At 44.2% G+C, this 23,388-nt stretch overlaps 59 non-coding genes across 59 annotated transcripts in view; all 59 read right to left on the bottom strand.

Annotated features, from left to right (window-relative positions):
- The window catches only part of LOC133012522 (U6 spliceosomal RNA), a 107-nt gene extending 101 nt beyond the window's left edge, over window positions 1-6 (bottom strand). The window contains exon 1 of the small nuclear RNA XR_009680976.1: window positions 1-6. This exon is cut by the window's left edge and continues 101 nt beyond it. This is a non-coding gene — a small nuclear RNA (U6 spliceosomal RNA).
- A 296-nt stretch (window positions 7-302) lies between these two features.
- Window positions 303-409, bottom strand: LOC133012837 (U6 spliceosomal RNA). Its single transcript, XR_009681271.1, has one exon. It is a non-coding gene; the product is annotated as a U6 spliceosomal RNA (small nuclear RNA).
- A 294-nt stretch (window positions 410-703) lies between these two features.
- On the bottom strand, window positions 704-810 carry LOC133012924 (U6 spliceosomal RNA). Its single transcript, XR_009681353.1, has one exon. It is a non-coding gene; the product is annotated as a U6 spliceosomal RNA (small nuclear RNA).
- Window positions 811-1,106: 296 nt separating this feature from the next.
- On the bottom strand, window positions 1,107-1,209 carry LOC133012422 (U6 spliceosomal RNA). Its single transcript, XR_009680882.1, has one exon. It is a non-coding gene; the product is annotated as a U6 spliceosomal RNA (small nuclear RNA).
- Window positions 1,210-1,500: 291 nt separating this feature from the next.
- Window positions 1,501-1,607, bottom strand: LOC133012342 (U6 spliceosomal RNA). The gene has a single exon (XR_009680806.1). It is a non-coding gene; the product is annotated as a U6 spliceosomal RNA (small nuclear RNA).
- Window positions 1,608-1,900: 293 nt separating this feature from the next.
- On the bottom strand, window positions 1,901-2,007 carry LOC133012921 (U6 spliceosomal RNA). Its single transcript, XR_009681350.1, has one exon. It is a non-coding gene; the product is annotated as a U6 spliceosomal RNA (small nuclear RNA).
- Window positions 2,008-2,304: 297 nt separating this feature from the next.
- Window positions 2,305-2,411, bottom strand: LOC133012521 (U6 spliceosomal RNA). Its single transcript, XR_009680975.1, has one exon. It is a non-coding gene; the product is annotated as a U6 spliceosomal RNA (small nuclear RNA).
- Window positions 2,412-2,707: 296 nt separating this feature from the next.
- LOC133012739 (U6 spliceosomal RNA) lies at window positions 2,708-2,814 on the bottom strand. The gene has a single exon (XR_009681178.1). It is a non-coding gene; the product is annotated as a U6 spliceosomal RNA (small nuclear RNA).
- A 293-nt stretch (window positions 2,815-3,107) lies between these two features.
- LOC133012874 (U6 spliceosomal RNA) lies at window positions 3,108-3,214 on the bottom strand. The gene has a single exon (XR_009681306.1). It is a non-coding gene; the product is annotated as a U6 spliceosomal RNA (small nuclear RNA).
- A 295-nt stretch (window positions 3,215-3,509) lies between these two features.
- LOC133012520 (U6 spliceosomal RNA) lies at window positions 3,510-3,616 on the bottom strand. The gene has a single exon (XR_009680974.1). It is a non-coding gene; the product is annotated as a U6 spliceosomal RNA (small nuclear RNA).
- A 294-nt stretch (window positions 3,617-3,910) lies between these two features.
- Window positions 3,911-4,017, bottom strand: LOC133012737 (U6 spliceosomal RNA). Its single transcript, XR_009681176.1, has one exon. It is a non-coding gene; the product is annotated as a U6 spliceosomal RNA (small nuclear RNA).
- A 294-nt stretch (window positions 4,018-4,311) lies between these two features.
- On the bottom strand, window positions 4,312-4,418 carry LOC133012519 (U6 spliceosomal RNA). The gene has a single exon (XR_009680973.1). It is a non-coding gene; the product is annotated as a U6 spliceosomal RNA (small nuclear RNA).
- A 296-nt stretch (window positions 4,419-4,714) lies between these two features.
- On the bottom strand, window positions 4,715-4,821 carry LOC133012907 (U6 spliceosomal RNA). The gene has a single exon (XR_009681337.1). It is a non-coding gene; the product is annotated as a U6 spliceosomal RNA (small nuclear RNA).
- A 293-nt stretch (window positions 4,822-5,114) lies between these two features.
- LOC133012518 (U6 spliceosomal RNA) lies at window positions 5,115-5,221 on the bottom strand. The gene has a single exon (XR_009680972.1). It is a non-coding gene; the product is annotated as a U6 spliceosomal RNA (small nuclear RNA).
- Window positions 5,222-5,518: 297 nt separating this feature from the next.
- Window positions 5,519-5,625, bottom strand: LOC133012514 (U6 spliceosomal RNA). The gene has a single exon (XR_009680968.1). It is a non-coding gene; the product is annotated as a U6 spliceosomal RNA (small nuclear RNA).
- Window positions 5,626-5,921: 296 nt separating this feature from the next.
- On the bottom strand, window positions 5,922-6,028 carry LOC133012843 (U6 spliceosomal RNA). The gene has a single exon (XR_009681276.1). It is a non-coding gene; the product is annotated as a U6 spliceosomal RNA (small nuclear RNA).
- Window positions 6,029-6,322: 294 nt separating this feature from the next.
- LOC133012923 (U6 spliceosomal RNA) lies at window positions 6,323-6,429 on the bottom strand. Its single transcript, XR_009681352.1, has one exon. It is a non-coding gene; the product is annotated as a U6 spliceosomal RNA (small nuclear RNA).
- Window positions 6,430-6,724: 295 nt separating this feature from the next.
- Window positions 6,725-6,831, bottom strand: LOC133012517 (U6 spliceosomal RNA). The gene has a single exon (XR_009680971.1). It is a non-coding gene; the product is annotated as a U6 spliceosomal RNA (small nuclear RNA).
- A 296-nt stretch (window positions 6,832-7,127) lies between these two features.
- LOC133012421 (U6 spliceosomal RNA) lies at window positions 7,128-7,230 on the bottom strand. The gene has a single exon (XR_009680881.1). It is a non-coding gene; the product is annotated as a U6 spliceosomal RNA (small nuclear RNA).
- A 291-nt stretch (window positions 7,231-7,521) lies between these two features.
- On the bottom strand, window positions 7,522-7,628 carry LOC133012991 (U6 spliceosomal RNA). Its single transcript, XR_009681415.1, has one exon. It is a non-coding gene; the product is annotated as a U6 spliceosomal RNA (small nuclear RNA).
- A 293-nt stretch (window positions 7,629-7,921) lies between these two features.
- Window positions 7,922-8,028, bottom strand: LOC133012920 (U6 spliceosomal RNA). Its single transcript, XR_009681349.1, has one exon. It is a non-coding gene; the product is annotated as a U6 spliceosomal RNA (small nuclear RNA).
- A 297-nt stretch (window positions 8,029-8,325) lies between these two features.
- On the bottom strand, window positions 8,326-8,432 carry LOC133012736 (U6 spliceosomal RNA). Its single transcript, XR_009681175.1, has one exon. It is a non-coding gene; the product is annotated as a U6 spliceosomal RNA (small nuclear RNA).
- A 293-nt stretch (window positions 8,433-8,725) lies between these two features.
- On the bottom strand, window positions 8,726-8,832 carry LOC133012873 (U6 spliceosomal RNA). Its single transcript, XR_009681305.1, has one exon. It is a non-coding gene; the product is annotated as a U6 spliceosomal RNA (small nuclear RNA).
- A 295-nt stretch (window positions 8,833-9,127) lies between these two features.
- Window positions 9,128-9,234, bottom strand: LOC133012516 (U6 spliceosomal RNA). The gene has a single exon (XR_009680970.1). It is a non-coding gene; the product is annotated as a U6 spliceosomal RNA (small nuclear RNA).
- Window positions 9,235-9,530: 296 nt separating this feature from the next.
- LOC133012400 (U6 spliceosomal RNA) lies at window positions 9,531-9,637 on the bottom strand. The gene has a single exon (XR_009680861.1). It is a non-coding gene; the product is annotated as a U6 spliceosomal RNA (small nuclear RNA).
- Window positions 9,638-9,931: 294 nt separating this feature from the next.
- On the bottom strand, window positions 9,932-10,038 carry LOC133012803 (U6 spliceosomal RNA). Its single transcript, XR_009681239.1, has one exon. It is a non-coding gene; the product is annotated as a U6 spliceosomal RNA (small nuclear RNA).
- Window positions 10,039-10,333: 295 nt separating this feature from the next.
- On the bottom strand, window positions 10,334-10,440 carry LOC133012735 (U6 spliceosomal RNA). The gene has a single exon (XR_009681174.1). It is a non-coding gene; the product is annotated as a U6 spliceosomal RNA (small nuclear RNA).
- Window positions 10,441-10,734: 294 nt separating this feature from the next.
- On the bottom strand, window positions 10,735-10,841 carry LOC133012872 (U6 spliceosomal RNA). The gene has a single exon (XR_009681304.1). It is a non-coding gene; the product is annotated as a U6 spliceosomal RNA (small nuclear RNA).
- A 294-nt stretch (window positions 10,842-11,135) lies between these two features.
- On the bottom strand, window positions 11,136-11,242 carry LOC133012515 (U6 spliceosomal RNA). The gene has a single exon (XR_009680969.1). It is a non-coding gene; the product is annotated as a U6 spliceosomal RNA (small nuclear RNA).
- A 296-nt stretch (window positions 11,243-11,538) lies between these two features.
- On the bottom strand, window positions 11,539-11,645 carry LOC133012939 (U6 spliceosomal RNA). The gene has a single exon (XR_009681367.1). It is a non-coding gene; the product is annotated as a U6 spliceosomal RNA (small nuclear RNA).
- Window positions 11,646-11,939: 294 nt separating this feature from the next.
- Window positions 11,940-12,046, bottom strand: LOC133012871 (U6 spliceosomal RNA). The gene has a single exon (XR_009681303.1). It is a non-coding gene; the product is annotated as a U6 spliceosomal RNA (small nuclear RNA).
- A 294-nt stretch (window positions 12,047-12,340) lies between these two features.
- LOC133012413 (U6 spliceosomal RNA) lies at window positions 12,341-12,447 on the bottom strand. The gene has a single exon (XR_009680873.1). It is a non-coding gene; the product is annotated as a U6 spliceosomal RNA (small nuclear RNA).
- Window positions 12,448-12,741: 294 nt separating this feature from the next.
- On the bottom strand, window positions 12,742-12,848 carry LOC133012513 (U6 spliceosomal RNA). The gene has a single exon (XR_009680967.1). It is a non-coding gene; the product is annotated as a U6 spliceosomal RNA (small nuclear RNA).
- Window positions 12,849-13,145: 297 nt separating this feature from the next.
- LOC133012538 (U6 spliceosomal RNA) lies at window positions 13,146-13,252 on the bottom strand. The gene has a single exon (XR_009680991.1). It is a non-coding gene; the product is annotated as a U6 spliceosomal RNA (small nuclear RNA).
- A 296-nt stretch (window positions 13,253-13,548) lies between these two features.
- Window positions 13,549-13,655, bottom strand: LOC133012734 (U6 spliceosomal RNA). Its single transcript, XR_009681173.1, has one exon. It is a non-coding gene; the product is annotated as a U6 spliceosomal RNA (small nuclear RNA).
- Window positions 13,656-13,948: 293 nt separating this feature from the next.
- LOC133012870 (U6 spliceosomal RNA) lies at window positions 13,949-14,055 on the bottom strand. The gene has a single exon (XR_009681302.1). It is a non-coding gene; the product is annotated as a U6 spliceosomal RNA (small nuclear RNA).
- A 295-nt stretch (window positions 14,056-14,350) lies between these two features.
- On the bottom strand, window positions 14,351-14,457 carry LOC133012512 (U6 spliceosomal RNA). The gene has a single exon (XR_009680966.1). It is a non-coding gene; the product is annotated as a U6 spliceosomal RNA (small nuclear RNA).
- A 297-nt stretch (window positions 14,458-14,754) lies between these two features.
- LOC133012511 (U6 spliceosomal RNA) lies at window positions 14,755-14,861 on the bottom strand. The gene has a single exon (XR_009680965.1). It is a non-coding gene; the product is annotated as a U6 spliceosomal RNA (small nuclear RNA).
- A 296-nt stretch (window positions 14,862-15,157) lies between these two features.
- On the bottom strand, window positions 15,158-15,264 carry LOC133012391 (U6 spliceosomal RNA). Its single transcript, XR_009680853.1, has one exon. It is a non-coding gene; the product is annotated as a U6 spliceosomal RNA (small nuclear RNA).
- A 294-nt stretch (window positions 15,265-15,558) lies between these two features.
- Window positions 15,559-15,665, bottom strand: LOC133012802 (U6 spliceosomal RNA). Its single transcript, XR_009681238.1, has one exon. It is a non-coding gene; the product is annotated as a U6 spliceosomal RNA (small nuclear RNA).
- Window positions 15,666-15,960: 295 nt separating this feature from the next.
- On the bottom strand, window positions 15,961-16,067 carry LOC133012732 (U6 spliceosomal RNA). Its single transcript, XR_009681172.1, has one exon. It is a non-coding gene; the product is annotated as a U6 spliceosomal RNA (small nuclear RNA).
- A 294-nt stretch (window positions 16,068-16,361) lies between these two features.
- LOC133012869 (U6 spliceosomal RNA) lies at window positions 16,362-16,468 on the bottom strand. The gene has a single exon (XR_009681301.1). It is a non-coding gene; the product is annotated as a U6 spliceosomal RNA (small nuclear RNA).
- A 294-nt stretch (window positions 16,469-16,762) lies between these two features.
- Window positions 16,763-16,869, bottom strand: LOC133012510 (U6 spliceosomal RNA). Its single transcript, XR_009680964.1, has one exon. It is a non-coding gene; the product is annotated as a U6 spliceosomal RNA (small nuclear RNA).
- A 296-nt stretch (window positions 16,870-17,165) lies between these two features.
- On the bottom strand, window positions 17,166-17,272 carry LOC133012937 (U6 spliceosomal RNA). Its single transcript, XR_009681365.1, has one exon. It is a non-coding gene; the product is annotated as a U6 spliceosomal RNA (small nuclear RNA).
- A 294-nt stretch (window positions 17,273-17,566) lies between these two features.
- LOC133012868 (U6 spliceosomal RNA) lies at window positions 17,567-17,673 on the bottom strand. Its single transcript, XR_009681300.1, has one exon. It is a non-coding gene; the product is annotated as a U6 spliceosomal RNA (small nuclear RNA).
- A 294-nt stretch (window positions 17,674-17,967) lies between these two features.
- LOC133012906 (U6 spliceosomal RNA) lies at window positions 17,968-18,074 on the bottom strand. Its single transcript, XR_009681336.1, has one exon. It is a non-coding gene; the product is annotated as a U6 spliceosomal RNA (small nuclear RNA).
- Window positions 18,075-18,368: 294 nt separating this feature from the next.
- Window positions 18,369-18,475, bottom strand: LOC133012889 (U6 spliceosomal RNA). The gene has a single exon (XR_009681320.1). It is a non-coding gene; the product is annotated as a U6 spliceosomal RNA (small nuclear RNA).
- A 294-nt stretch (window positions 18,476-18,769) lies between these two features.
- LOC133012646 (U6 spliceosomal RNA) lies at window positions 18,770-18,876 on the bottom strand. The gene has a single exon (XR_009681091.1). It is a non-coding gene; the product is annotated as a U6 spliceosomal RNA (small nuclear RNA).
- Window positions 18,877-19,171: 295 nt separating this feature from the next.
- Window positions 19,172-19,278, bottom strand: LOC133012819 (U6 spliceosomal RNA). Its single transcript, XR_009681254.1, has one exon. It is a non-coding gene; the product is annotated as a U6 spliceosomal RNA (small nuclear RNA).
- Window positions 19,279-19,575: 297 nt separating this feature from the next.
- Window positions 19,576-19,682, bottom strand: LOC133012563 (U6 spliceosomal RNA). The gene has a single exon (XR_009681013.1). It is a non-coding gene; the product is annotated as a U6 spliceosomal RNA (small nuclear RNA).
- A 294-nt stretch (window positions 19,683-19,976) lies between these two features.
- On the bottom strand, window positions 19,977-20,083 carry LOC133012509 (U6 spliceosomal RNA). The gene has a single exon (XR_009680963.1). It is a non-coding gene; the product is annotated as a U6 spliceosomal RNA (small nuclear RNA).
- A 296-nt stretch (window positions 20,084-20,379) lies between these two features.
- LOC133012905 (U6 spliceosomal RNA) lies at window positions 20,380-20,486 on the bottom strand. The gene has a single exon (XR_009681335.1). It is a non-coding gene; the product is annotated as a U6 spliceosomal RNA (small nuclear RNA).
- Window positions 20,487-20,780: 294 nt separating this feature from the next.
- On the bottom strand, window positions 20,781-20,887 carry LOC133012731 (U6 spliceosomal RNA). Its single transcript, XR_009681171.1, has one exon. It is a non-coding gene; the product is annotated as a U6 spliceosomal RNA (small nuclear RNA).
- Window positions 20,888-21,182: 295 nt separating this feature from the next.
- LOC133012507 (U6 spliceosomal RNA) lies at window positions 21,183-21,289 on the bottom strand. The gene has a single exon (XR_009680962.1). It is a non-coding gene; the product is annotated as a U6 spliceosomal RNA (small nuclear RNA).
- Window positions 21,290-21,585: 296 nt separating this feature from the next.
- LOC133012904 (U6 spliceosomal RNA) lies at window positions 21,586-21,692 on the bottom strand. The gene has a single exon (XR_009681334.1). It is a non-coding gene; the product is annotated as a U6 spliceosomal RNA (small nuclear RNA).
- A 294-nt stretch (window positions 21,693-21,986) lies between these two features.
- On the bottom strand, window positions 21,987-22,093 carry LOC133012888 (U6 spliceosomal RNA). Its single transcript, XR_009681319.1, has one exon. It is a non-coding gene; the product is annotated as a U6 spliceosomal RNA (small nuclear RNA).
- Window positions 22,094-22,388: 295 nt separating this feature from the next.
- On the bottom strand, window positions 22,389-22,495 carry LOC133012988 (U6 spliceosomal RNA). Its single transcript, XR_009681412.1, has one exon. It is a non-coding gene; the product is annotated as a U6 spliceosomal RNA (small nuclear RNA).
- Window positions 22,496-22,789: 294 nt separating this feature from the next.
- On the bottom strand, window positions 22,790-22,896 carry LOC133012506 (U6 spliceosomal RNA). Its single transcript, XR_009680961.1, has one exon. It is a non-coding gene; the product is annotated as a U6 spliceosomal RNA (small nuclear RNA).
- A 297-nt stretch (window positions 22,897-23,193) lies between these two features.
- Window positions 23,194-23,300, bottom strand: LOC133012505 (U6 spliceosomal RNA). Its single transcript, XR_009680960.1, has one exon. It is a non-coding gene; the product is annotated as a U6 spliceosomal RNA (small nuclear RNA).
- Between the last annotated feature and the right edge of the window lie 88 nt (window positions 23,301-23,388).

The following is a 23,388-nucleotide window of genomic DNA, read 5'->3' as shown; positions in this document are numbered from 1 at the left end:
AAGTACAGGTTTTTCCCTGCAGTGGTGCCTGTATATATTCCCCCATCAGGTGAGTGGACCCTTTGCTACGGTCAAAAAAGGAAGGAGGCTAAAAATTGGTCACACCCATTGTGGGAAATATGGTTTCGCATTACTGGCCTCGCTCTAACGATCACCGATACATTAAAAATGGCTACAAATCCTTCCAGTTTGTACCTGTGAATTCATAAAGTGGCTCAGAGTAAAGCCTCCTGGAACACAGATAAGCAGAAGATTCCTAGAAAAGGATGAAAGTAGCCTTGTGCCAAAGTCATTTTTGGACCAAAATATGGAAACGCTTCAAGAATTTGCGTGTCATCCTTTCGCAGGGGCCATGCTAATCTTCTCTGTATCGTACCCAATTTATTATATGTACTGCCGGAGCAAGTACAGGTGTTTCCCTGCAGTGGTGCCTGTATATTCCCCCATCAGGTGAGTGGACCCTTTGCTACGGTCAAAAAAGGAAGGAGGCTAAACTTTGGTCACACCCATTGTGGGAAATATGGTTTCGCATCACTGGCCTCTCTCTAACGATCACCGATACATTGAAAATGGCTACAAATCCGTCCAGTTTGTACCGTGTGAATTCATAAAGAGGCTCAGAGTAAAGCCTCCTGGAACACAGATAAGCGGAAGATTCCTAGAAAAGGATGAAGTAGCCTTGTGCCAAAGTCATTTTTCGAGCAAAATACGGAAACGCTTCAGGAATTTTCGTGTCATCCTTTCGCAGGGGCCATGCTAATCTTCTCTGTATCGTATCCAATTTATTATATGTACTGCTGAAGCAAGTACAGGTTTTTCCCTGCAGTGGTGCCTGTATATATTCCCCCATCAGGTGAGTGGACCCTTTGCTACGGTCAAAAAAGGAAGGAGGCTAAACTTTGGTCACATCCATTGTGGGACATATGGTTTCGCATTACTGGCCTCGCTCTAACGATCACCGATACATTAAAAATGGCTACAAATCCTTCCAGTTTGTACCTGTGAATTCATAAAGTGGCTCAAAGTAAAGCCTCCTGGAACACAGATAAGCAGAAGATTCCTAGAAAAGGATGAAAGTAGCCTTGTGCCAAAGTCATTTTTGGACCAAAATATGGAAACGCTTCACGAATTTGCGTGTCATCCTTTCGCAGGGGCCATGCTAATCTTCTCTGTATCGTATCCAATTTATTATATGTACTGCCGGAGCAAGTTTCCCTGCAGTGGTGCCTGTATATTCCCCCATCAGGTGAGTGGACCCTTTGCTACGGTCAAAAAAGGAAGGAGGCTAAACTTTGGTCACACCCATTGTGGGAAATATGGTTTCGCATCACTGGCCTCTCTCTAACGATCACCGATACATTGAAAATGGCTACAAATCCTTCCAGTTTGTACCGTGTGAATTCTTAAAGAGGCTCAGAGTAAAGTCTCCTGGAACACAGATAAGCGGAAGAGTCCTAGAAAAGGATGAAAGTAGCCTTGTGCCAAAGTCATTTTTGGACCAAAATATGGAAACGCTTCACGAATTTGCGTGTCATGCTTTCGCAGGGGCCATGCTAATCTTCTCTGTATCGTATCCAATTTATTATATGTACTGCCGGAGCAAGTACAGGTGTTTCCCTGAAGTGGTGCCTGTATATTCCCCCATCAGGTGAGTGGACCCTTTGCTACGGTCAAAAAAGGAAGGAGGCTAAACTTTGGTCACACCCATTGTGGGAAATATGGTTTCACATCACTGGCCTCTCTCTAACGATCACGATGCATTGAAAATGGCTACAAATCCGTCCAGGTTGTACCGTGTGAATTCATAAAGAGGCTCAGACTAAAGCCTCCTGGAACACAGATAAGCGGAAGATTCCTAGAAAAGGATGAAGTAGCCTTGTGCCAAAGTCATTTTTGGACCAAAATATGGAAACGCTTCACGAATTTGCGTGTCATCCTTTCGCAGGGGCCATGCTAATCTTTTCTGTATCGTATCCAATTTATTATATGTACTGCCGAAGCAAGTACAGGTTTTTCCCTGCAGTGGTGCCTGTATATAATCCCCCATCAGGTGAGTGGACCCTTTGCTACGGTCAAAAAAGGAAGGAGGCTAAACTTTGGTCACAACCATTGTGGGAAATATGGTTTCGCATCACTGGCCTCTCTCTAACGATCACCGGTACATTGAAAATGGCTACAAATCCTTCCAGTTTGTACCGTGTGAATTCATAAAGAGGCTCAGAGTAAAGCCTCCTGGAACACAGATGAGTGGAAGATTCCTAGAAAAGGAGGAAAGTAGCCTTGTGCCAAAGTCATTTTTGGACCAAAATATGGAAACGCTTCACGAATTTGCGTGTCATCCTTTCGCAGGGGCCATGCTAATCTTCTCTGTATCGTATCCAATTTATTATATGTACTGCCGAAGCAAGTACAGGTTTTTCCCTGCAGTGGTGCCTGTATATATTCCCCCATCAGGTGAGTGGACCCTTTGCTATGGTCAAAAAAGGAAGGAGGCTAAACTTTGGTCACATCCATTGTGGGAAATATGGTTTCGCATTACTGGCCTCGCTCTAACGATCACCGATACATTAAAAATGGCTACAAATCCTTCCAGTTTGTACCTGTGAATTCAAAAAGTGGCTCAGAGTAAAGCCTCCTGGAACACAGATAAGCAGAAGATTCCTAGAAAAGGATGAAAGTAGCCTTGTGCCAAAGTCATTTTTGGACCAAAATATGGAAACGCTTCACGAATTTGCGTGTCATCCTTTCGCAGGGGCCATGCTAATCTTCTCTGTATCGTATCCAATTTATTATATGTACTGCCGGAGCAAGTACAGGTGTTTCCCTGCAGTGGTGCCTGTATATTCCCCCATCAGGTGAGTGGACCCTTTGCTACGGTCAAAAAAGGAAGGAGGCTAAACTTTGGTCACACCCATTGTGGGAAATATGGTTTCGCATCACTGGCCTCTCTCTAACGATCACGATGCATTGAAAATGGCTACAAATCCGTCCAGTTTGTAACGTGTGAATTCATAAAGAGGCTCAGAGTAAAGCCTCCTGGAACACAGATAAGCGGAAGATTCCTAGAAAAGGATAAAGTAGCCTTGTGCCAAAGTCATTTTTGGACCAAAATATGGAAACGCTTCAGGAATTTTCGTGTCATCCTTTCGCAGGGGCCATGCTAATCTTCTCTGTATCGTATCCAATTTATTATATGTACTGCTGAAGCAAGTACAGGTTTTTCCCTGCAGTGGTGCCTGTATATTCCCCCATCAGGTGAGTGGACCCTTTGCTACGGTCAAAAAAGGAAGGAGGCTAAACTTTGGTCACACCCATTGTGGGAAATATGGTTTCACATCACTGGCCTCTCTCTAACGATCACCGGTACATTGAAAATGTCTACAAATCCTTCCAGTTTGTACCGTGTGAATTCATAAAGAGGCTCAGAGTAAAGCCTCCTGGAACACAGATGAGTGGAAGATTCCTAGAAAAGGAGGAAAGTAGCCTTGTGCCAAAGTCATTTTTGGACCAAAATATGGAAACGCTTCACGAATTTGCGTGTCATCCTTTCGCAGGGGCCATGCTAATCTTCTCTGTATCGTATCCAATTTATTATATGTACTGCCGAAGCAAGTACAGGTGTTTCCCTGCAGTGGTGCCTGTATATTCCCCCATCAGGTGAGTGGACCCTTTGCTACGGTCAAAAAAGGAAGGAGGCTAAACTTTGGTCACACCCATTGTGGGAAATATGGTTTCGCATTACTGGCCTCGCTCTAACGATCACTGATACATTAAAAATGGCTACAAATCCGTCCAGTTTGTACCTGTGAATTCATAAAGAGGCTCAGAGTAAAGCCTCCTGGAACACAGATAAGCAGAAGATTCCTAGAAAAGGATGAAAGTAGCCTTGTGACAAAGTCATTTTTGGACCAAAATATGGAAACGCTTCACGAATTTGCGTGTCATCCTTTCGCAGGGGCCATGCTAATCTTCTCTGTATCGTATCCAATTTATTATATGTACTGCCGGAGCAAGTACAGGTGTTGCCCTGCAGTGGTGCCTGTATATTCCCCCATCAGGTGAGTGGACCCTTTGCTACGGTCAAAAAAGGAAGGAGGCTAAACTTTGGTCACACCCATTGTGGGAAATATGGTTTCGCATCACTGGCCTCTCTCTAACGATCACCGATACATTGAAAATGGCTACAAATCCGTCCAGGTTGTACCGTGTGAATTCATAAAGAGGCTCAGAGTAAAGCCTCCTGGAACACAGATAAGCGGAAGATTCCTAGAAAAGGATGAAGTAGCCTTGTGCCAAAGTCATTTTTGGACCAAAATATGGAAACGCTTCACGAATTTGCGTGTCATCCTTTCGCAGGGGCCATGCTAATCTTCTCTGTATCGTATCCAATTTATTATATGTACTGCCGAAGCAAGTACAGGTTTTTCCCTGGAGTGGTGCCTGTATATATTCCCCCATCAGGTGAGTGGACCCTTTGCTACGGTCAAAAAAGGAAGGAGGCTAAACTTTGGTCACACCCATTGTGGGAAATATGGTTTCGCATCACTGGCCTCTCTCTAACGATCACAGATACATTGAAAATGGCTACAAATCCTTCCAGTTTGTACCGTGTGAATTCATAAAGAGGCTCAGAGTAAAGCCTCCTGGAACACAGATAAGCGGAAGATTCCTGGAAAAGGATGAAGTAGCCTTGTGCCAAAGTCATGTTTGGACCAAAATATGGAAACGCTTCACGAATTTGCGTGTCATCCTTTCGCAGGGGCCATGCTAATCTTCTCTGTATCATATCCGATTTATTATATGTACTGCCGAAGCAAGTACAGGTTTTTCCCTGCAGTGGTGCCTGTATATTCCCCCATCAGGTGAGTGGACCCTTTGCTACGGTCAAAAAAGGAAGGAGGCTAAACTTTGGTCACACCCATTGTGGGAAATATGGTTTCACATCACTGGCCTCTCTCTAACGATCACGATGCATTGAAAATGGCTACAAATCCGTCCAGGTTGTACCGTGTGAATTCATAAAGAGGCTCAGAGTAAAGCCTCCTGGAACACAGATAAGCGGAAGATTCCTAGAAAAGGATGAAGTAGCCTTGTGCCAAAGTCATTTTTGGACCAAAATATGGAAACGCTTCACGAATTTGCGTGTCATCCTTTCGCAGGGGCCATGCTAATCTTCTCTGTATCGTATCCAATTTATTATATGTACTGCCGAAGCAAGTACAGGTTTTTCCCTGCAATGGTGCCTGTATATAAACCCCCATCAGGTGAGTGGACCCTTTGCTACGAACAAAAAAGGAAGGAGGCTAAACTTTGGTCACACCCATTGTGGAAAATATGGTTTCGCATCACTGGCCTCTCTCTAACGATCACCGATACATTGAAAATGGCTACAAATCTGTCCAGTTTGTACCGTGTGAATTCATAAAGAGGCTCAGAGTAAAGCCTCCTGGAACACAGATAAGTGGAAGATTCCTAGAAAAGGAGGAAAGTAGCCTTGTGCCAAAGTCATTTTTGGACCAAAATATGGAAACTCTTCACGAATTTGCGTGTCATCCTTTCGCAGGGGCCATGCTAATCTTCTCTGTATCGTATCCAATTTATTATATGTACTGCCGAAGCAAGTACAGGTTTTTCCCTGCAGTGGTGCCTGTATATATTCCCCCATCAGGTGAGTGGACCCTTTGCTACGGTCAAAAAAGGAAGGAGGCTAAACTTTGGTCACACCCATTGTGGGAAATATGGTTTCGCATTACTGGCCTCGCTCTAACGATCACCGATACATTAAAAATGGCTACAAATCCTTCCAGTTTGTACCTGTGAATTCATAAAGTGGCTCAGAGTAAAGCCTCCTGGAACACAGATAAGCAGAAGATTCCTAGAAAAGGATGAAAGTAGCCTTGTGCCAAAGTCATTTTTGGACCAAAATATGGAAACGCTTCAAGAATTTGCGTGTCATCCTTTCGCAGGGGCCATGCTAATCTTCTCTGTATCGTATCCAATTTATTATATGTACTGCCGGAGCAAGTACAGGTGTTTCCCTGCAGTGGTGCCTGTATATTCCCCCATCAGGTGAGTGGACCCTTTGCTACGGTCAAAAAAGGAAGGAGGCTAAACTTTGGTCACACCCATTGTGGGAAATATGGTTTCGCATCACTGGCCTCTCTCTAACGATCACCGATACATTGAAAATGGCTACAAATCCGTCCAGTTTGTACCGTGTGCATTCATAAAGAGGCTCAGAGTAAAGCCTCCTGGAACACAGATAAGCGGAAGATTCCTAGAAAAGGATGAAGTAGCCTTGTGCCAAAGTCATTTTTCGACCAAAATACGGAAACGCTTCAGGAATTTTCGTGTCATCCTTTCGCAGGGGCCATGCTAATCTTCTCTGTATCGTATCCAATTTATTATATGTACTGCTGAAGCAAGTACAGGTTTTTCCCTGCAGTGGTGCCTGTATATTCCCCCATCAGGTGAGTGGACCCTTTGCTACGGTCAAAAAAGGAAGGAGGCTAAACTTTGGTCACACCCATTGTGGGAAATATGGTTTCGCATCACTGGCCTCTCTCTAACGATCACCGGTACATTGAAAATGGCTACAAATCCTTCCAGTTTGTACCGTGTGAATTCATAAAGAGGCTCAGAGTAAAGCCTCCTGGAACACAGACGAGTGGAAGATTCCTAGAAAAGGAGGAAAGTAGCCTTGTGCCAAAGTCATTTTTGGACCAAAATATGGAAACGCTTCACGAATTTGCGTGTCATCCTTTCGCAGGGGCCATGCTAATCTTCTCTGTATCGTATCCAATTTATTATATGTACTGCCGAAGCAAGTACAGGTTTTTCCCTGCAGTGGTGCCTGTATATATTCCCCCATCAGGTGAGTGGACCCTTTGCTACGGTCAAAAAAGGAAGGAGGCTAAACTTTGGTCACATCCATTGTGGGACATATGGTTTCGCATTACTGGCCTCGCTCTAACGATCACCGATACATTAAAAATGGCTACAAATCCTTCCAGTTTGTACCTGTGAATTCATAAAGTGGCTCAGAGTAAAGCCTCCTGGAACACAGATAAGCAGAAGATTCCTAGAAAAGGATGAAAGTAGCCATGTGCCAAAGTCATTTTTGGACCAAAATATGGAAACGCTTCACGAATTTGCGTGTCATCCTTTCGCAGGGGCCATGCTAATCTTCTCTGTATCGTATCCAATTTATTATATGTACTGCCGGAGCAAGTTTCCCTGCAGTGGTGCCTGTATATTCCCCCATCAGGTGAGTGGACCCTTTGCTACGGTCAAAAAAGGAAGGAGGCTAAACTTTGGTCACACCCATTGTGGGAAATATGGTTTCGCATCACTGGCCTCTCTCTAACGATCACCGATACATTGAAAATGGCTACAAATCCTTCCAGTTTGTACCGTGTGAATTCTTAAAGAGGCTCAGAGTAAAGTCTCCTGGAACACAGATAAGCGGAAGAGTCCTAGAAAAGGATGAAAGTAGCCTTGTGCCAAAGTCATTTTTGGACCAAAATATGGAAACGCTTCACGAATTTGCGTGTCATGCTTTCGCAGGGGCCATGCTAATCTTCTCTGTATCGTATCCAATTTATTATATGTACTGCCGGAGCAAGTACAGGTGTTTCCCTGCAGTGGTGCCTGTATATTCCCCCATCAGGTGAGTGGACCCTTTGCTACGGTCAAAAAAGGAAGGAGGCTAAACTTTGGTCACACCCATTGTGGGAAATATGGTTTCACATCACTGGCCTCTCTCTAACGATCACGATGCATTGAAAATGGCTACAAATCCGTCCAGGTTGTACCGTGTGAATTCATAAAGAGGCTCAGAGTAAAGCCTCCTGGAACACAGATAAGCGGAAGATTCCTAGAAAAGGATGAAGTAGCCTTGTGCCAAAGTCATTTTTGGACCAAAATATGGAAACGCTTCACGAATTTGCGTGTCATCCTTTCGCAGGGGCCATGCTAATCTTTTCTGTATCGTATCCAATTTATTATATGTACTGCCGAAGCAAGTACAGGTTTTTCCCTGCAGTGGTGCCTGTATATAATCCCCCATCAGTTGAGTGGACCCTTTGCTACGGTCAAAAAAGGAAGGAGGCTAAACTTTGGTCACACCCATTGTGGGAAATATGGTTTCGCATCACTGGCCTCTCTCTAACGATCACCGGTACATTGAAAATGGCTACAAATCCTTCCAGTTTGTACCGTGTGAATTCATAAAGAGGCTCAGAGTAAAGCCTCCTGGAACACAGATGAGTGGAAGATTCCTAGAAAAGGAGGAAAGTAGCCTTGTGCCAAAGTCATTTTTGGACCAAAATATGGAAACGCTTCACGAATTTGCGTGTCATCCTTTCGCAGGGGCCATGCTAATCTTCTCTGTATCGTATCCAATTTATTATATGTACTGCCGGAGCAAGTACAGGTGTTTCCCTGCAGTGGTGCCTGTATATTCCCCCATCAGGTGAGTGGACCCTTTGCTACGGTCAAAAAAGGAAGGAGGCTAAACTTTGGTCACACCCATTGTGGGAAATATGGTTTCGCATCACTGGCCTCTCTCTAACGATCACGATGCATTGAAAATGGCTACAAATCCGTCCAGTTTGTACCGTGTGAATTCATAAAGAGGCTCAGAGTAAAGCCTCCTGGAACACAGATAAGCGGAAGATTCCTAGAAAAGGATAAAGTAGCCTTGTGCCAAAGTCATTTTTGGACCAAAATATGGAAACGCTTCAGGAATTTTCGTGTCATCCTTTCGCAGGGGCCATGCTAATCTTCTCTGTATCGTATCCAATTTATTATATGTACTGCTGAAGCAAGTACAGGTTTTTCCCTGCAGTGGTGCCTGTATATTCCCCCATCAGGTGAGTGGACCCTTTGCTACGGTCAAAAAAGGAAGGAGGCTAAACTTTGGTCACACCCATTGTGGGAAATATGGTTTCGCATCACTGGCCTCTCTCTAACGATCACCGGTACATTGAAAATGGCTACAAATCCTTCCAGTTTGTACCGTGTGAATTCATAAAGAGGCTCAGAGTAAAGCCTCCTGGAACACAGATGAGTGGAAGATTCCTAGAAAAGGAGGAAAGTAGCCTTGTGCCAAAGTCATTTTTGGACCAAAATATGGAAACGCTTCACGAATTTGCGTGTCATCCTTTCGCAGGGGCCATGCTAATCTTCTCTGTATCGTATCCAATTTATTATATGTACTGCCGAAGCAAGTACAGGTTTTTCCCTGCAGTGGTGCCTGTATATATTCCCCCATCAGGTGAGTGGACCCTTTGCTACGGTCAAAAAAGGAAAGAGGCTAAACTTTGGTCACATCCATTGTGGGAAATATGGTTTCGCATTACTGGCCTCGCTCTAACGATCACCGATACATTAAAAATGGCTACAAATCCTTCCAGTTTGTACCTGTGAATTCATAAAGTGGCTCAGAGTAAAGCCTCCTGGAACACAGATAAGCAGAAGATTCCTAGAAAAGGATGAAAGTAGCCTTGTGCCAAAGTCATTTTTGGACCAAGATATGGAAACGCTTCATGAATTTGCGTGTCATCCTTTCGCAGGAGCCATGCTAATCTTCTCTGTATCGTATCCAATTTATTATATGTACTGCCGGAGCAAGTACAGGTGTTTCCCTGCAGTGGTGCCTGTATATTCCCCCATCAGGTGAGTGGACCCTTTGCTACGGTCAAAAAAGGAAGGAGGCTAAACTTTGGTCACACCCATTGTGGGAAATATGGTTTCGCATCACTGGCCTCTCTCTAACGATCACCGATACATTGAAAATGGCTACAAATCCGTCCAGTTTGTACCGTGTGAATTCATAAAGAGGCTCAGAGTAAAGCCTCCTGGAACACAGATAAGCGGAAGATTCCTAGAAAAGGATGAAGTAGCCTTGTGCCAAAGTCAATTTTGGACCAAAATATGGAAACGCTTCACGAATTTGCGTGTCATCCTTTCGCAGGGGCCATGCTAATCTTCTCTGTATCGTATCCAATTTATAATATGTACTGCCGGAGCAAGTACAGGTGTTTCCCTGCAGTGGTGCCTGTATATTCCTCCATCAGGTGAGTGGACCCTTTGCTACGGTCAAAAAAGGAAGGAGGCTAAACTTTGGTCACACCCATTGTGGGAAATATGGTTTCGCATCACTGGCCTCTCTCTAACGATCACCGATACATTGAAAATGGCTACAAATCCGTCCAGTTTGTACCGTGTGAATTCATAAAGAGGCTCAAAGTAAAGCCTCCTGGAACACAGATAAGCAGAAGATTCCTAGAAAAGGATGAAAGTAGCCTTGTGACAAAGTCATTTTTGGACCAAAATATGGAAACGCTTCACGAATTTGCGTGTCATCCTTTCGCAGGGGCCATGCTAATCTTCTCTGTATCGTATCCAATTTATTATATGTACTGCCGGAGCAAGTACAGGTGTTTCCCTGCAGTGGTGCCTGTATATTCGCCCATCAGGTGTGTGGACCCTTTGCTACGGTCAAAAAAGGAAGGAGGCTAAACTTTGGTCACACCCATTGTGGGAAATATGGTTTCGCATCACTGGCCTCTCTCTAACGATCACCGATACATTGAAAATGGCTACAAATCCGTCCAGTTTGTACCGTGTGAATTCATAAAGAGGTTCAGAGTAAAGCCTCCTGGAACACAGATAAGCGGAAGATTCCTAGAAAAGGATGAAGTAGCCTTGTGCCAAAGTCATTTTTGGACCAAAATATGGAAACGCTTCAGGAATTTTCGTGTCATCCTTTCGCAGGGGCCATGCTAATCTTCTCTGTATCGTATCCAATTTATTATATGTACTGCTGAAGCAAGTACAGGTTTTTCCCTGCAGTGGTGCCTGTATATTCCCCCATCAGGTGAGTGGACCCTTTGCTACGGTCAAAAAAGGAAGGAGGCTAAACTTTGGTCACACCCATTGTGGGAAATATGGTTTTGCATTACTGGCCTCGCTCTAACGATCACCGATACATTGAAAATGGCTACAAATCCTTCCAGTTTGTACCTGTGAATTCATAAAGTGGCTCAGAGTTAAGCCTCCTGGAACACAGATAAGCGGAAGATTCCTAGAAAAGGAGGAAAGTAGCCTTGTGCCAAAGTCATTTTTGGACCAAAATATGGAAACGCTTCACGAATTTGCGTGTCATCCTTTCGCAGGGGCCATGCTAATCTTCTCTGTATCGTATCCAATTTATTATATGTACTGCCGAAGCAAGTACAGGTTTTTCCCTGGAGTGGTGCCTGTATATATTCCCCCATCAGGTGAGTGGACCCTTTGCTACGGTCAAAAAAGGAAGGAGGCTAAACTTTGGTCACACCCATTGTGGGAAATATGGTTTCGCATCACTGGCCTCTCTCTAACGATCACAGATACATTGAAAATGGCTACAAATCCGTCCAGTTTGTACCGTGTGAATTCATAAAGAGGCTCAGAGTAAAGCCTCCTGGAACACAGATAAGCGGAAGATTCCTGGAAAAGAATGAAGTAGCCTTGTGACAAAGTCATTTTTGGACCAAAATATGGAAACGCTTCACGAATTTGCGTGTCATTCTTTCGCAGGGGCCATGCTAATCTTCTCTGTATCGTATCCAATTTATTATATGTACTGCCGGAGCAAGTACAGGTGTTTCCCTGCAGTGGTGCCTGTATATTCCCCCATCAGGTGAGTGGACCCTTTGCTACGGTCAAAAAAGGAAGGAGGCTAAACTTTGGTCACACCCATTGTGGGAAATATGGTTTCGCATCACTGGCCTCTCTCTAACGATCACCGATACATTGAAAATGGCTACAAATCCGTCCAGTTTGTACCGGGTGAATTCATAAAGAGGCTCAGAGTAAAGCCTCCTGGAACACAGATAAGCGGAAGATTCCTAGAAAAGGATGAAGTAGCCTTGTGCCAAAGTCATTTTTGGACCAAAATATGGAAACGCTTCAGGAATTTTCGTGTCATCCTTTCGCAGGGGCCATGCTAATCTTCTCTGTATCGTATCCAATTTATTATATGTACTGCTGAAGCAAGTACAGGTTTTTCCCTGCAGTGGTGCCTGTATATTCCCCCATCAGGTGAGTGGACCCTTTGCTACGGTCAAAAAAGGAAGGAGGCTAAACTTTGGTCACACCCATTGTGGGAAATATGGTTTCGCATCACTGGCCTCTCTCTAACGATCACAGATACATTGAAAATGGCTACAAATCCGTCCAGTTTGTACCGTGTGAATTCATAAAGAGGCTCAGAGTAAAGCCTCCTGGAACACAGATAAGCGGAAGATTCCTGGAAAAGAATGAAGTAGCCTTGTGCCAAAGTCATGTTTGGACCAAAATATGGAAACGCTTCACGAATTTGCGTGTCATCCTTTCGCAGGGGCCATGCTAATCTTCTCTGTATCATATCCGATTTATTATATGTACTGCCGAAGCAAGTTCAGGTTTTTCCCTGCAGTGGTGCCTGTATATTCCCCCATCAGGTGAGTGGACCCTTTGCTACGGTCAAAAAAGGAAGGAGGCTAAACTTTGGTCACACCCATTGTGGGAAATATGGTTTCGCATTACTGGCCTCTCTCTAACGATCACTGATACATTAAAAATGGCTACAAATCCTTCCAGTTTGTACCTGTGAATTCATAAAGAGGCTCAGAGTAAAGCCTCCTGGAACACAGATAAGCGGAAGATTCCTAGAAAAGGATTAAAGTAGCCTTGTGACAAAGTCATTTTTGGACCAAAATATGGAAACGCTTCACGAATTTGCGTGTCATCCTTTCGCAGGGGCCATGCTAATCTTCTCTGTATCGTATCCAATTTATTATATGTACTGCCGAAGCAAGTACAGGTTTTTCCCTGCAGTGGTGCCTGTATATAATCCCCCATCAGTTGAGTGGACCCTTTGCTACGGTCAAAAAAGGAAGGAGGCTAAACTTTGGTCACACCCATTGTGGGAAATATGGTTTCGCATCACTGGCCTCTCTCTAACGATCACCGGTACATTGAAAATGGCTACAAATCCTTCCAGTTTGTACCGTGTGAATTCATAAAGAGGCTCAGAGTAAAGCCTCCTGGAACACAGATGAGTGGAAGATTCCTAGAAAAGGAGGAAAGTAGCCTTGTGCCAAAGTCATTTTTGGACCAAAATATGGAAATGCTTCACGAATTTGCGTGTCATCCTTTCGCAGGGGCCATGCTAATCTTCTCTGTATCGTATCCAATTTATTATATGTACTGCCGAAGCAAGTACAGGTTTTTCCCTGCAGTGGTGCCTGTATATATTCCCCCATCAGGTGAGTGGACCCTTTGCTATGGTCAAAAAAGGAAGGAGGCTAAACTTTGGTCACATCCATTGTGGGAAATATGGTTTCGCATTACTGGCCTCGCTCTAACGATCACCGATACATTAAAAATGGCTACAAATCCTTCCAGTTTGTACCTGTGAATTCAAAAAGTGGCTCAGAGTAAAGCCTCCTGGAACACAGATAAGCAGAAGATTCCTAGAAAAGGATGAAAGTAGCCTTGTGCCAAAGTCATTTTTGGACCAAAATATGGAAACGCTTCACGAATTTGCGTGTCATCCTTTCGCAGGGGCCATGCTAATCTTCTCTGTATCGTATCCAATTTATTATATGTACTGCCGGAGCAAGTACAGGTGTTTCCCTGCAGTGGTGCCTGTATATTCCCCCATCAGGTGAGTGGACCCTTTGCTACGGTCAAAAAAGGAAGGAGGCTAAACTTTGGTCACACCCATTGTGGGAAATATGGTTTCGCATCACTGGCCTCTCTCTAACGATCACGATGCATTGAAAATGGCTACAAATCCGTCCAGTTTGTACCGTGTGAATTCATAAAGAGGCTCAGAGTAAAGCCTCCTGGAACACAGATAAGCGGAAGATTCCTAGAAAAGGATAAAGTAGCCTTGTGCCAAAGTCATTTTTGGACCAAAATATGGAAACGCTTCAGGAATTTTCGTGTCATCCTTTCGCAGGGGCCATGCTAATCTTCTCTGTATCGTATCCAATTTATTATATGTACTGCTGAAGCAAGTACAGGTTTTTCCCTGCAGTGGTGCCTGTATATTCCCCCATCAGGTGAGTGGACCCTTTGCTACGGTCAAAAAAGGAAGGAGGCTAAACTTTGGTCACACCCATTGTGGGAAATATGGTTTCGCATCACTGGCCTCTCTCTAACGATCACCGGTACATTGAAAATGGCTACAAATCCTTCCAGTTTGTACCGTGTGAATTCATAAAGAGGCTCAGAGTAAAGCCTCCTGGAACACAGATGAGTGGAAGATTCCTAGAAAAGGAGGAAAGTAGCCTTGTGCCAAAGTCATTTTTGGACCAAAATATGGAAACGCTTCACGAATTTGCGTGTCATCCTTTCGCAGGGGCCATGCTAATCTTCTCTGTATCGTATCCAATTTATTATATGTACTGCCGAAGCAAGTACAGGTTTTTCCCTGCAGTGGTGCCTGTATATATTCCCCCATCAGGTGAGTGGACCCTTTGCTACGGTCAAAAAAGGAAGGAGGCTAAACTTTGGTCACACCCATTGTGGGAAATATGGTTTCGCATCACTGGCCTCTCTCTAACGATCACCGGTACATTGAAAATGGCTACAAATCCTTCCAGTTTGTACCGTGTGAATTCATAAAGAGGCTCAGAGTAAAGCCTCCTGGAACACAGATGAGTGGAAGATTCCTAGAAAAGGAGGAAAGTAGCCTTGTGCCAAAGTCATTTTTGGACCAAAATATGGAAACGCTTCACGAATTTGCGTGTCATCCTTTCGCAGGGGCCATGCTAATCTTCTCTGTATCGTATCCAATTTATTATATGTACTGCCGAAGCAAGTACAGGTTTTTCCCTGCAGTGGTGCCTGTATATATTCCCCCATCAGGTGAGTGGACCCTTTGCTACGGTCAAAAAAGGAAAGAGGCTAAACTTTGGTCACATCCATTGTGGGAAATATGGTTTCGCATTACTGGCCTCGCTCTAACGATCACCGATACATTAAAAATGGCTACAAATCCTTCCAGTTTGTACCTGTGAATTCATAAAGTGGCTCAGAGTAAAGCCTCCTGGAACACAGATAAGCAGAAGATTCCTAGAAAAGGATGAAAGTAGCCTTGTGCCAAAGTCATTTTTGGACCAAGATATGGAAACGCTTCACGAATTTGCGTGTCATCCTTTCGCAGGAGCCATGCTAATCTTCTCTGTATCGTATCCAATTTATTATATGTACTGCCGGAGCAAGTACAGGTGTTTCCCTGCAGTGGTGCCTGTATATTCCCCCATCAGGTGAGTGGACCCTTTGCTACGGTCAAAAAAGGAAGGAGGCTAAACTTTGGTCACACCCATTGTGGGAAATATGGTTTCGCATCACTGGCCTCTCTCTAACAATCACCGATACATTGAAAATGGCTACAAATCCGTCCAGTTTGTACCGTGTGAATTCATAAAGAGGCTCAGAGTAAAGCCTCCTGGAACACAGATAAGCGGAAGATTCCTAGAAAAGGATGAAGTAGCCTTGTGCCAAAGTCAATTTTGGACCAAAATATGGAAACGCTTCACGAATTTGCGTGTCATCCTTTCGCAGGGGCCATGCTAATCTTCTCTGTATCGTATCCAATTTATAATATGTACTGCCGGAGCAAGTACAGGTGTTTCCCTGCAGTGGTGCCTGTATATTCCTCCATCAGGTGAGTGGACCCTTTGCTACGGTCAAAAAAGGAAGGAGGCTAAACTTTGGTCACACCCATTGTGGGAAATATGGTTTCGCATCACTGGCCTCTCTCTAACGATCACCGATACATTGAAAATGGCTACAAATCCGTCCAGTTTGTACCGTGTGAATTCATAAAGAGGCTCAAAGTAAAGCCTCCTGGAACACAGATAAGCAGAAGATTCCTAGAAAAGGATGAAAGTAGCCTTGTGACAAAGTCATTTTTGGACCAAAATATGGAAACGCTTCACGAATTTGCGTGTCATCCTTTCGCAGGGGCCATGCTAATCTTCTCTGTATCGTATCCAATTTATTATATGTACTGCCGGAGCAAGTACAGGTGTTTCCCTGCAGTGGTGCCTGTATATTCGCCCATCAGGTGTGTGGACCCTTTGCTACGGTCAAAAAAGGAAGGAGGCTAAACTTTGGTCACACCCATTGTGGGAAATATGGTTTCGCATCACTGGCCTCTCTCTAACGATCACCGATACATTGAAAATGGCTACAAATCCGTCCAGTTTGTACCGTGTGAATTCATAAAGAGGTTCAGAGTAAAGCCTCCTGGAACACAGATAAGCGGAAGATTCCTAGAAAAGGATGAAGTAGCCTTGTGCCAAAGTCATTTTTGGACCAAAATATGGAAACGCTTCAGGAATTTTCGTGTCATCCTTTCGCAGGGGCCATGCTAATCTTCTCTGTATCGTATCCAATTTATTATATGTACTGCTGAAGCAAGTACAGGTTTTTCCCTGCAGCGGTGCCTGTATATTCCCCCATCAGGTGAGTGGACCCTTTGCTACGGTCAAAAAAGGAAGGAGGCTAAACTTTGGTCACACCCATTGTGGGAAATATGGTTTTGCATTACTGGCCTCGCTCTAACGATCACCGATACATTGAAAATGGCTACAAATCCTTCCAGTTTGTACCTGTGAATTCATAAAGTGGCTCAGAGTAAAGCCTCCTGGAACACAGATAAGCGGAAGATTCCTAGAAAAGGAGGAAAGTAGCCTTGTGCCAAAGTCATTTTTGGACCAAAATATGGAAACGCTTCACGAATTTGCGTGTCATCCTTTCGCAGGGGCCATGCTAATCTTCTCTGTATCGTATCCAATTTATTATATGTACTGCCGAAGCAAGTACAGGTTTTTCCCTGGAGTGGTGCCTGTATATATTCCCCCATCAGGTGAGTGGACCCTTTGCTACGGTCAAAAAAGGAAGGAGGCTAAACTTTGGTCACACCCATTGTGGGAAATATGGTTTCGCATCACTGGCCTCTCTCTAACGATCACAGATACATTGAAAATGGCTACAAATCCGTCCAGTTTGTACCGTGTGAATTCATAAAGAGGCTCAGAGTAAAGCCTCCTGGAACACAGATAAGCGGAAGATTCCTGGAAAAGAATGAAGTAGCCTTGTGACAAAGTCATTTTTGGACCAAAATATGGAAACGCTTCACGAATTTGCGTGTCATTCTTTCGCAGGGGCCATGCTAATCTTCTCTGTATCGTATCCAATTTATTATATGTACTGCCGGAGCAAGTACAGGTGTTTCCCTGCAGTGGTGCCTGTATATTCCCCCATCAGGTGAGTGGACCCTTTGCTACGGTCAAAAAAGGAAGGAGGCTAAACTTTGGTCACACCCATTGTGGGAAATATGGTTTCGCATCACTGGCCTCTCTCTAACGATCACCGATACATTGAAAATGGCTACAAATCCGTCCAGTTTGTACCGGGTGAATTCATAAAGAGGCTCAGAGTAAAGCCTCCTGGAACACAGATAAGCGGAAGATTCCTAGAAAAGGATGAAGTAGCCTTGTGCCAAAGTCATTTTTGGACCAAAATATGGAAACGCTTCAGGAATTTTCGTGTCATCCTTTCGCAGGGGCCATGCTAATCTTCTCTGTATCGTATCCAATTTATTATATGTACTGCTGAAGCAAGTACAGGTTTTTCCCTGCAGTGGTGCCTGTATATTCCCCCATCAGGTGAGTGGACCCTTTGCTACGGTCAAAAAAGGAAGGAGGCTAAACTTTGGTCACACCCATTGTGGGAAATATGGTTTCGCATCACTGGCCTCTCTCTAACGATCACAGATACATTGAAAATGGCTACAAATCCGTCCAGTTTGTACCGTGTGAATTCATAAAGAGGCTCAGAGTAAAGCCTCCTGGAACACAGATAAGCGGAAGATTCCTGGAAAAGAATGAAGTAGCCTTGTGCCAAAGTCATGTTTGGACCAAAATATGGAAACGCTTCACGAATTTGCGTGTCATCCTTTCGCAGGGGCCATGCTAATCTTCTCTGTATCATATCCGATTTATTATATGTACTGCCGAAGCAAGTACAGGTTTTTCCCTGCAGTGGTGCCTGTATATTCCCCCATCAGGTGAGTGGACCCTTTGCTACGGTCAAAAAAGGAAGGAGGCTAAACTTTGGTCACACCCATTGTGGGAAATATGGTTTCGCATTACTGGCCTCTCTCTAACGATCACTGATACATTAAAAATGGCTACAAATCCTTCCAGTTTGTACCTGTGAATTCATAAAGAGGCTCAGAGTAAAGCCTCCAGGAACACAGATAAGCGGAAGATTCCTAGAAAAGGATTAAAGTAGCCTTGTGACAAAGTCATTTTTGGACCAAAATATGGAAACGCTTCACGAATTTGCGTGTCATCCTTTCGCAGGGGCCATGCTAATCTTCTCTGTATCGTATCCAATTTATTATATGTACTGCCGGAGCAAATACAGGTGTTTCCCTGCAGTGGTGCCTGTATATTCCCCCATCAGGTGAGTGGACCCTTTGCTACGGTCAAAAAAGGAAGGAGGCTAAACTTTGGTCACACCCATTGTGGGAAATATGGTTTCGCATCACTGGCCTCTCTCTAACGATCACCGATACATTGAAAATGGCTACAAATCCGTCCAGTTTGTACCGGGTGAATTCATAAAGAGGCTCAGAGTAAAGCCTCCTGGAACACAGATAAGCGGAAGATTCCTAGAAAAGGATGAAGTAGCCTTGTGCCAAAGTCATTTTTGGACCAAAATATGGAAACGCTTCACGAATTTTCGTGTCATCCTTTCGCAGGGGCCATGCTAATCTTCTCTGTATCGTATCCAATTTATTATATGTACTGCTGAAGCAAGTACAGGTTTTTCCCTGCAGTGGTGCCTGTATATTCCCCCATCAGGTGAGTGGACCCTTTGCTACGGTCAAAAAAGGAAGGAGGCTAAACTTTGGTCACACCCATTGTGGGAAATATGGTTTCGCATCACTGGCCTCTCTCTAACGATCACCGGTACATTGAAAATGGCTACAAATCCTTCCAGTTTGTACCGTGTGAATTCATAAAGAGGCTCAGAGTAAAGCCTCCTGGAACACAGATGAGTGGAAGATTCCTAGAAAAGGAGGAAAGTAGCCTTGTGCCAAAGTCATTTTTGGACCAAAATATGGAAACGCTTCACGAATTTGCGTGACATCCTTTCGCAGGGGCCATGCTAATCTTCTCTGTATCGTATCCAATTTATTATATGTACTGCCGAAGCAAGTACAGGTTTTTCCCTGGAGTGGTGCCTGTATATATTCCCCCATCAGGTGAGTGGACCCTTTGCTACGGTCAAAAAAGGAAGGAGGCTAAACTTTGGTCACACCCATTGTGGGAAATATGGTTTCGCATTACTGGCCTCTCTCTAACGATCACCGATACATTGAAAATGGCTACAAATCCGTCCAGTTTGTACCGTGTGAATTCATAAAGAGGCTCAAAGTAAAGCCTCCTGGAACACAGATAAGCAGAAGATTCCTAGAAAAGGATGAAAGTAGCCTTGTGACAAAGTCATTTTTGGACCAAAATATGGAAACGCTTCACGAATTTGCGTGTCATCCTTTCGCAGGGGCCATGCTAATCTTCTCTGTATCGTATCCAATTTATTATATGTACTGCTGAAGCAAGTACAGGTTTTTCCCTGCAGTGGTGCCTGTATATTCCCCCATCAGGTGAGTGGACCCTTTGCTACGGTCAAAAAAGGAAGGAGGCTAAACTTTGGTCACACCCATTGTGGGAAATATGGTTTTGCATTACTGGCCTCGCTCTAACGATCACCGATACATTGAAAATGGCTACAAATCCTTCCAGTTTGTACCTGTGAATTCATAAAGTGGCTCAGAGTAAAGCCTCCTGGAACACAGATAAGCGGAAGATTCCTAGAAAAGGAGGAAAGTAGCCTTGTGCCAAAGTCATTTTTGGACCAAAATATGGAAACGCTTCACGAATTTGCGTGTCATCCTTTCGCAGGGGCCATGCTAATCTTCTCTGTATCGTATCCAATTTATTATATGTACTGCCGAAGCAAGTACAGGTTTTTCCCTGGAGTGGTGCCTGTATATATTCCCCCATCAGGTGAGTGGACCCTTTGCTACGGTCAAAAAAGGAAGGAGGCTAAACTTTGGTCACACCCATTGTGGGAAATATGGTTTCGCATCACTGGCCTCTCTCTAACGATCACAGATACATTGAAAATGGCTACAAATCCGTCCAGTTTGTACCGTGTGAATTCATAAAGAGGCTCAGAGTAAAGCCTCCTGGAACACAGATAAGCGGAAGATTCCTGGAAAAGAATGAAGTAGCCTTGTGCCAAAGTCATGTTTGGACCAAAATATGGAAACGCTTCACGAATTTGCGTGTCATCCTTTCGCAGGGGCCATGCTAATCTTCTCTGTATCATATCCGATTTATTATATGTACTGCCGAAGCAAGTACAGGTTTTTCCCTGCAGTGGTGCCTGTATATTCCCCCATCAGGTGAGTGGACCCTTTGCTACGGTCAAAAAAGGAAGGAGGCTAAACTTTGGTCACACCCATTGTGGGAAATATGGTTTCGCATTACTGGCCTCTCTCTAACGATCACTGATACATTAAAAATGGCTACAAATCCTTCCAGTTTGTACCTGTGAATTCATAAAGAGGCTCAGAGTAAAGCCTCCTGGAACACAGATAAGCGGAAGATTCCTAGAAAAGGATTAAAGTAGCCTTGTGACAAAGTCATTTTTGGACCAAAATATGGAAACGCTTCACGAATTTGCGTGTCATCCTTTCGCAGGGGCCATGCTAATCTTCTCTGTATCGTATCCAATTTATTATATGTACTGCCGGAGCAAGTACAGGTGTTTCCCTGCAGTGGTGCCTGTATATTCCCCCATCAGGTGAGTGGACCCTTTGCTACGGTCAAAAAAGGAAGGAGGCTAAACTTTGGTCACACCCATTGTGGGAAATATGGTTTCGCATCACTGGCCTCTCTCTAACGATCACCGGTACATTGAAAATGGCTACAAATCCTTCCAGTTTGTACCGTGTGAATTCATAAAGAGGCTCAGAGTAAAGCCTCCTGGAACACAGATGAGTGGAAGATTCCTAGAAAAGGAGGAAAGTAGCCTTGTGCCAAAGTCATTTTTGGACCAAAATATGGAAACGCTTCACGAATTTGCGTGTCATCCTTTCGCAGGGGCCATGCTAATCTTCTCTGTATCGTATCCAATTTATTATATGTACTGCCGAAGCAAGTACAGGTTTTTCCCTGGAGTGGTGCCTGTATATATTCCCCCATCAGGTGAGTGGACCCTTTGCTACGGTCAAAAAAGGAAGGAGGCTAAACTTTGGTCACACCCATTGTGGGAAATATGGTTTCGCATCACTGGCCTCTCTCTAACGATCACAGATACATTGAAAATGGCTACAAATCCTTCCAGTTTGTACCGTGTGAATTCATAAAGAGGCTCAGAGTAAAGCCTCCTGGAACACAGATAAGCGGAAGATTCCTGGAAAAGGATGAAGTAGCCTTGTGCCAAAGTCATGTTTGGACCAAAATATGGAAACGCTTCACGAATTTGCGTGTCATCCTTTCGCAGGGGCCATGCTAATCTTCTCTGTATCATATCCGATTTATTATATGTACTGCCGAAGCAAGTACAGGTTTTTCCCTGCAGTGGTGCCTGTATATTCCCCCATCAGGTGAGTGGACCCTTTGCTACGGTCAAAAAAGGAAGGAGGCTAAACTTTGGTCACACCCATTGTGGGAAATATGGTTTCGCATTACTGGCCTCTCTCTAACGATCACTGATACATTAAAAATGGCTACAAATCCTTCCAGTTTGTACCTGTGAATTCATAAAGAGGCTCAGAGTAAAGCCTCCTGGAACACAGATAAGCGGAAGATTCCTAGAAAAGGATTAAAGTAGCCTTGTGACAAAGTCATTTTTGGACCAAAATATGGAAACGCTTCACGAATTTGCGTGTCATCCTTTCGCAGGGGCCATGCTAATCTTCTCTGTATCGTATCCAATTTATTATATGTACTGCCGGAGCAAATACAGCTGTTGCCCTGCAGTGGTGCCTGTATATTCCCCCATCAGGTGAGTGGACCCTTTGCTACGGTCAAAAAAGGAAGGAGGCTAAACTTTGGTCACACCCATTGTGGGAAATATGGTTTCGCATCACTGGCCTCTCTCTAACGATCACCGATACATTGAAAATGGCTACAAATCCTTCCAGTTTGTACCGTGTGAATTCTTAAAGAGGCTCAGAGTAAAGTCTCCTGGAACACAGACAAGCGGAAGAGTCCTAGAAAAGGATGAAAGTAGTCTTGTGCCAAAGTCATTTTTGGACCAAAATATGGAAACGCTTCACGAATTTGCGTGTCATGCTTTCGCAGGGGCCATGCTAATCTTCTCTGTATCGTATCCAATTTATTATATGTACTGCCGGAGGAAGTACAGGTGTTTCCCTGCAGTGGTGCCTGTATATAATCCCCCATCAGGTGAGTGGACCCTTTGCTACGGTCAAAAAAGGAAGGAGGCTAAACTTTGGTCACACCCATTGTGGAAATATGGTTTCACATCACTGGCCTCTCTCTAACGATCACGATGCATTGAAAATGGCTACAAATCCGTCCAGGTTGTACCGTGTGAATTCATAAAGAGGCTCAGAGTAAAGCCTCCTGGAACACAGATAAGCGGAAGATTCCTAGAAAAGGATGAAGTAGCCTTGTGCCAAAGTCATTTTTGGACCAAAATATGGAAACGCTTCACGAATTTGCGTGTCATCCTTTCGCAGGGGCCATGCTAATCTTCTCTGTATCGTATCCAATTTATTATATGTACTGCCGAAGCAAGTACAGGTTTTTCCCTGCAATGGTGCCTGTATATAAACCCCCATCAGGTGAGTGGACCCTTTACTACGAACAAAAAAGGAAGGAGGCTAAACTTTGGTCACACCCATTGTGGAAAATATGGTTTCGCATCACTGGCCTCTCTCTAACGATCACCGATACATTGAAAATGGCTACAAATCTGTCCAGTTTGTACCGTGTGAATTCATAAAGAGGCTCAGAGTAAAGCCTCCTGGAACACAGATAAGTGGAAGATTCCTAGAAAAGGAGGAAAGTAGCCTTGTGCCAAAGTCATTTTTGGACCAAAATATGGAAACGCTTCACGAATTTGCGTGTCATCCTTTCGCAGGGGCCATGCTAATCTTCTCTGTATCGTATCCAATTTATTATATGTACTGCCGAAGCAAGTACAGGTTTTTCCCTGCAGTGGTGCCTGTATATATTCCCCCATCAGGTGAGTGGACCCTTTGCTACGGTCAAAAAAGGAAGGAGGCTAAAC

Source organism: Limanda limanda, chromosome 10 (assembly GCF_963576545.1).
Source record: "Limanda limanda chromosome 10, fLimLim1.1, whole genome shotgun sequence".
Lineage (NCBI taxonomy): Eukaryota > Metazoa > Chordata > Actinopteri > Pleuronectiformes > Pleuronectidae > Limanda > Limanda limanda.
This window is presented reverse-complemented; position numbering and strand designations above follow the sequence as displayed.